Raw genomic sequence first — 7,650 nt, 5'->3', positions numbered from 1 at the left:
TTCCAAGAAATGACAAGAAGTTCCAGTTGGATTTGGCCATCTTTCCACCAATATTTTCTGTAGATGCCAAATTGAATCAACTTGTTAAATTTATTTCATCGACTTAATTGGCTTTCATACTTTCAAGGACTGGAGCCATTTTGGAAGGGGAAGCAGATTAACGATGGGGTTTTCAGTAGGCGCTGCTGACGTCACTGAAGACCTACAATGACCCCGTCAGAAATGAGTCTAATCTGAGTCAGTTTGGCAAAATGAGAGGTAGCAGGAAAGTAAGCTCACTTTTGGCTTTTCCACCTGTTCCTTGCATTTCTGAACGTGGACACCAACGCAGTGAGATGGTCCGCGCGCACAATTGCTGTGCTGGTGATGTTTCCAATGCTTCGCCACTTGCCGGGCGTGTATATCCATCCCCAGTCATGGAGAGCCACCCACGAACTGTCCTCAATTGTAACGGTCAAAACAGGAACCGGAAGAGCATGCCAAAGAAAACAGCCTACCTGCTGCGTGTGTGGTACGGTGGCAAGAGAAAGCCAAGGGAAGAAGGCCTGACCGGGTGGGGTCAGTATTTTAACGCAGCTTAATGTGATGGACGCTGCAAAGCAATCATGCTGTGAACAATAATTGTGGGAAAGGGAAACTGTTTTAGCCACACTTACCAGCCATTTAAAAACAGTGACTTTGGAAAGATGGGAAATCGTTATGATGGTAATGAAGAAGACAGCTATCACCTTTAAGCCAGAAGCAGCAGGTGTGCACGGAGAGATCACTTGGGGTCCCCACCTATAGGAGCCCTGGAAGCCCAGTGATCACAGTGCTCAGCTGAAGACTAAAGGTGAGGAGTCTGAACCCTCTGACACTCCTCTGGAGAAAAGAAAGGTAGACTGATCTGTTCCTGTAAATATTGCAGCATAGGTAATGCTATGGGGATTTTTTTATTCCCCCAAATCGTCACAACTAGACCCACAGGTGACCTCATGATCAATGGGGAAAAGGCTGAAGTTGTCAAGGACTTTGTCTTCCTTGGATCCATAGTCAATGCTCATGGAAGCAGCAGTCAAGAGATAAAACGACATACTGCCTTAGGTAAATCTACTGTGCAAGACCTCCTTACAAAATCCCGAAGGAATCCTGATTGCAAACTTTGACTCTGGGGCAGGACTTGGCACCCCATCTGCACTGGTTGGGGATCTGTGCACAAGGGGGACCACACTGAAAGTGTAAAGGTATAATGGGGTGGGGGTGGGGAGGAGAAAAGTATGTGGCAATAGACCACTCCATCCCTGACTGCAAGAATAGCAATGGGGACTTTAGGATGTGTGCCTTTCAGACACGAATACTTGAGACCAAAAGAGTTGTATGTGTTGTTAGGTAGGTGGGACTCAGGATATGGAACCCTGAAATAAGGGGACTGGACTGATGGATTATGACATGTCCTTCTCATTATCTAACAGAGAGATATTTGCCTGCTCTGTGTCAGGATCCCTGATAGACTTGTGACTACTTAGATGTTCTCTCTCTCTTCCTGTTTATCTACACAGATAGGCAGGATAGGCAATCCTGTGGAGACAGTGGCAGGATCTCGGGGACATGGGAGGGGAGGAGGCGGAGGTAGGAAAGCGGTGAACCCATAGAGGTGGGTACAGGGGTATAGTAGAAGGCAAGGAGGATGCAACTTTGCTGGTCATGTCTGATCAATAGAATTGTATCTGAGTGGAATTTCTGAGACGTGGCTGATGCGTAAACATGATAGTGGGGCACTGGGAAAGAAAAAAGAAAAGGAGGAAAGAAGAAGAAGAAAATAGATATACATGTAAAATATAAAATTAATTAAATATAGATATATTTGTGTATGTATATGTATATAAATGCAAACAGAACAAGGAAGCAGATGGACTTTGTGCCTCTATTTAAATCTCACCTCAGTACAAGACCAGTGTGGTCTAATAATGTAGCCTTATATGATAATCACCTTCCTGACATGATCTCAGAAGACAAAAGGGGTATGCAAGCAAATGTGGTTAAGAAGGCTGGTGGTATCCAGCTATTAAAAGATAGTGTCTTTGGTCTTAAAGGTTTGTAGTCAAACAAGCGGCCACCTAGCGGAGAAGCAACAAAGCCCACATGGAAGAAGTCACACCAACCTGTGTGATCACAGGTGTCAATGGGAAAAGGTACCAGAAGTACAAAGCCAAGCAACAAAATCGAATTGAATGGGTGGGGATGTAGTGGAGACCCCAAACCCACATGTAACTTAGTCAAACAGTTCCTGGAGAAAGTTTAACACTGTGATTCAATTTAGAGTTACAGCCTCAGAAACTCCAAGGGGAAGTTCCACTCTGTCCTAGAGGGTTACTGAGAGGTGGAATAAACTCAGTGGCAGTGTTGGTTTTTTGTGTTTTTTAATTCATGTTTTATGAGTTTGAATCAATTTTATTATGATTTTAATTTTGTATTGGTTGTATTGGGGAGGATAGGTGGGTAGGTAAGCAAGTCATTAAAGTAGATGGGTAAGTCAGTAAGTTAAGCATTTCAAAAAGTTCTGGTGTATAGGTAGGTCAGTAAGATAAGTAGGTAGGTCAAATAGGTAGGTAGGATAGGATAGAACAGGATAAGATCAAATTGTGAATGAGAGGGAGTGGAGACCCAAAGCCCATCTGTAGGCAACTGGACATCCACTTGCAGAAGGGTTGCGAGGAGACGAGCCAGTCAGAGTGCAGTGTAGCACTGATGAAGCATACAACTTCCCTCTTGTTCTTTAATGCTTGCTACCCCCACCTCCCATTATCATGATCCCAATTCTACCTTACAAATCCAGGTAGATCATAGCATGTACACTGGTACAGATAAGAGCTAGAAACACAGGGAATCCAGGACAGAAAAACCCCTCAGGACCAATAATGAAAGTAGCGATACCAGGAGGGGAAGGGAAAGGTGGGAGGAGAAAGGGAGAACCGATCACAATGATCTACCTATAAACCCCTCCTTGGGGGACGGACAACAGAAAAGTGGATGGAGAGAGAGACATCAGACCGTGTAAGACATGAAAAAATAATAATTATAAATTATCTAGGGTTTGTGATGCAGGGAGAGTGAGGGGAGGGAGGGGGAAAATGAGTAGCTGATACCAAGGGTTCAAGTAGAAAGAAAATGGTTTGAGATACAGCTCAGGGAGAGGAACATGTCTGATCAGAGCACACAGGAGCAAATGAAGGAGGAGGAAGAGAGAGTGGAGCACATCTTGGCCCACCAACCCTTGAGGATGATATCCCTGCTCAGTGCAGTCAGTTCACAGAGAGGACCATACAGCCAGCCCTACTAGGAGACTTGACATCCCTCACTGACCCATAGCCCTATGGGGCACAACACTGCAGACACAGTGCAGGAATTGTGCCTGATCTGACCTCACTACACCAAGGCAAAACACTAAGGGTGTGCAATAGAACAGCAAGAGGAACAGAGCAACAAAGTCCCCAGGGAATACCAAAAATAGACTTTGGGGCCAGGGCGTGACACCCCATCAGGTTTGACCGGAAGACACTCCTCAAGATCAACAAACAGACCTTGAAGTATTTACAGGCTTTTCTCCCCCACCCCCCATTGGTTTGTTGTTGTTGTTTTGTTTTCTTTTGTTGCTTGGTTTTGCTCTGTCTTGTTTTTGTGTGTGTTATTATCTCCACAGGTCTGTCTAAATAAGATAGGCTGGATGAACAATCTGGAGGAGAAAACAACGGAACCGACAGCACTGGGGGTACATGGGAGAAGGGGAGACAGGGGAAAGGAAGTAGGTGTTAACAAACCCAAGGACAAGGGAAAAGCAAGTGATCCAAAATTGATGGCGAGGAAGATGTAGGAGGCCTGGTAGGGCTTGATCAAGAGCAATGTAACTGAGAGGAATTACTGAAACCCAAATGAAGGCTGAGCATGATAGTGGAACAAGAGGAAAGTAAAATGAAATAGAGGAAAGAACTAGGAGACAAAGGGCATTTATAAAGGTCTAAATATAGGTATGTACTAATATAAATATCTATATGACCATAGGGAGATAGAACTATATATTTATAGTTTTAGTATTAAGGTAGCAGATGGCCATTGGGCCTCCACTCAAGTACTCACTCAGTGCAAGAACACTTTGTTCTATTAAATTGGCATTCCATGATGCTCACCTTCCTCAGACGATCACTGAAGACCGAGTGAGTGCATAAGCAAATGTAGCGAGGAAAGTTGGTGGTGCCCGGCTATCAAAAGATATAGCGTCTGGGGTCTTGAAGACTTGACGGTAAACAAGTGGCCATCTAGCTGAAAAGCAACAAAGCCCACATGGTAGAAGCATACCAACCTGTGTGATCACGTGGTGTCAATGGGATCAGGTACCAGGCATCAAAGAACATAAAATCATATTGTTATGAATGAGGGGGGGGACCCAAAGTCCATCTGTAGGCAACTGGATAGTCCTTTACAGAAGGATCGCTGGGAGGAGACAAGCCAGTCAGGGTTCAGTATAGCAACAATGAAGCATACAACTTTCCTCAGTTTATTAATGCTCCTTCTCCGCTCACTATCATGATCCCAATTCTGCCTTACAAATCCGGCTAGACCAGAAAATGTACACTGGTACATATAAGAACTGGAAGCACAGGGCATCCAGGACAGATAAACCCCTCAGGACCAATAATGAACGTAGTGATACCAGGAGGGGAAGGAGAAGGCAGGTAGAAAGGGGGAACTGATCACAAGGATCTACATATTGCCTCCTCCCTGGAGGACAGACAACAGATAAGTGGGTGCAGGGAGCCAGCGGAAAGTGTATGGCATGAATTAATAATAATAATTTATAAATCATCAAGTGTTCATGAGGGAAAGGGGAACGGGGAGGGAAGTGAAAAAATTAGGAGCTGATACCAAGGGTTCAAGTAGAAAGAAAATGTTTTGAGAATTATGAGGGCAACAAATGTACCAATGTTCTTGACTTCACAATGGATGGATGTATGGATTGTGACGAGAGTTGTATGAGCCCAAATAAAATGATTTTTAAAAAAGAAAATATTTTGAGAATGATGATGGCAACAAATATGTAAATGTACTTGACACAATTGATGTATTATGGATTGTGATGAGTTGTATGAGCCCCTAATAAAACTATTTAAAAATGATAATAAAAACAAACCAACAAAAAGTTGTATGAGCCCCAAACAAAATGATTTAAAAAAATAAAACTTCCATTCTGTAAAAAAAAAAGTATAGAATAGGATAAGCTAGCTAGCTAGCTAGCTAGCTAGCTAGATAGATAGATAGATAGATAGATAGATAGATAGATAGATAGATAGATAGATCCCCTTACTTCTGTAGACACTTGTAAATATACTTTCAAGTTGTGTTTATAATTAACATGAGGAATAGTCTTAACGCCAAAAATAGGGTTATTGTTTGAGGACATTTTCTAACTTGGCCAAGAGCAATAAAGTATAATTACAGTATACATACTTGAAATGAAACGCTAAAGCGGGAGCATTTAAATTGGCGAAGCTATTATGTTGGACTTGTGCGATTAATCTTCGAGAGGGATGGCAAACAGATTTTTAATGAGTTTTAAATGTGGGACGAAGATTGATGGATAATCCCCCCTCCGCATCGAGGCTGAGGGTGGCAGAGCATCTCAAAAACGGCCGCCTGGGGAGGAGGCAGCCTCTGCATGGTTGCTGTCGCTGTCCTTCGCAGAGTTCTTTGCTTTGCACGGGGTGGTGTGTCTGCTGAGGACGGACGTCCAGAAGCAGGTTGGCATTGTAGCAGCTCATTTCTTGGTTGGCAGCTGTAATCATTTAAGCGAAACCTTCTGGAACGTAGCAGCCTGTTACTTTCCAAGAGTGCAGTGATGGAATTTATTTCCCCTTTGTATCTTTAACTTTTTAATTAATTTCTTTATTTACTTGTGTGCCTGTTCTGTCTTTGATGTGTGTTCTGTCATCGCACATGCAAACTTTAGGTCCTGTTGTTTGGGCATGCTATCGGGAGAGACCGGGCCCTGGGAAAGGACTTGGTAACGCAGAGGGCCCGTGAAAACGGAGAGCTGGGCTGACACCTTGGCTCCAAGAACGAGCTCAAGCAGAGCATTCGGGGTGACAGCAGTGCAGGCTGGGCAGTGCTCCATTGTTTGAACTTAGGGAGGGCTCAGTTGGAACCTTCTGGGTGGCACCTAGCAACAGCCACAATCGGCTTGCTGTCCTGTGATTCTCGATGACACACAAGAAATGTCTCTAAGAATGTATATGTATGTGTATATATATATTAAATGAAGGGGGAAGTGCAGAGTGGAGACCCAAGGCCCAAGTGTCGGCCAATGGAGATCCCCTCATAGAGGGGCTTAGGAGAGGAGATGGGTTAATTAGGGTGTGAGGTAGTATCGATGAAGAACACAGCTTTCCCCCAGATCCTGGATGCTTCCTACCCCCAACTACCATGATCTGAATTCTACCTTGCAGGGCTGGATAGGACAGAGGCTGTACACTGGTACATATGAGGGTTGGAGGTACAGGGAATCCAGGGTGGATGATACCTTCAGGACCAAGGGTGTGAGGGACGATGCTGGGAGAGTGGAGGGTGAGTGGGTTGGAAAGGGGTAACTGATTACAAGGAGCCACATGTGATCTCTTCCCTGGGAGAGGGACAGCAGAGAAGGGGGGAAGGGAGACCCTGGATAGGGCAAGATATGACAAAATAACGATGTATAAATTACCAGGGGCACATGAGGGAGGGGGGAAAGGGGAGAGGGGGGGAAAGAGGACCTGATGCAAGGGGCTTAAGTGGAGAGCAAATGCCTTGAGAATGATTGGGGCAGGGAATGTATGGATGTGCTTTATACAATTGATGTATGTATATGTATGGATTGTGGTAAGTGTTGTTTGAGTCCCTAATAAAATGTAAAAGAAGAAAAGAGAAAAAAATGATTAGGGCAAAGACTGTACAGATGTGCTTTATACAATTGATGTATGTATATGTATGAACTGTGAAAAGAATTGTATCAGCCCCAATAAATTGTTAAAATAAAAAAAAAAGGAAAAAAATGTACAGTCAAAAAAAATAATTAAAGAAGGAAAAGAAAAAAAAAGGAAAAAAAAAAAGAATGAAAGTCCTTTAACAGGAAACTTCAACTCCAAGATGGCCACTTTGCTTGGAAGGCACCACACACACCACCACCCCGGTTCTGCCGTGTATTTAACAGCCACCACGCAGAGCCGGCTCCCCGACACGTCACCACACTGCAATCGTGTCCTGTGCATATTCTGAGGGTGGAAAGTTAGTAAGATTTCTCTGTGCATTTATACTATCTATACATCTATTCTGTCTGTACATCTATACTATCGTAAGACAAATAAGTAGGTGGGCGGCTAGTTCAAATAGAGAGAGAGAGGTGGGGAGGTAGGTCAGTAGACAGGCAGGTGGTAGGTACCTAGGTATGTAGATACATAGATAGACTGACAGAATTGGGATATACAGACAGATGATAGGTAGGTAGGTAGGTGGATGAGTGGGTGGGTGGATGGATGGATAGATAGACAGATATATAGCTAAGAATGGTCACAGATAGTGAACCTTGTAGACATCTAACTTCTCTCTGACTGCCAACTGAGAAGGTAACACAACCGAGAGCCAGGC

Source organism: Tenrec ecaudatus, chromosome 2, assembly GCF_050624435.1.
Source record: "Tenrec ecaudatus isolate mTenEca1 chromosome 2, mTenEca1.hap1, whole genome shotgun sequence".
Classification (NCBI taxonomy): Eukaryota; Metazoa; Chordata; class Mammalia; order Afrosoricida; family Tenrecidae; genus Tenrec; species Tenrec ecaudatus.
This window is presented reverse-complemented; position numbering follows the sequence as displayed.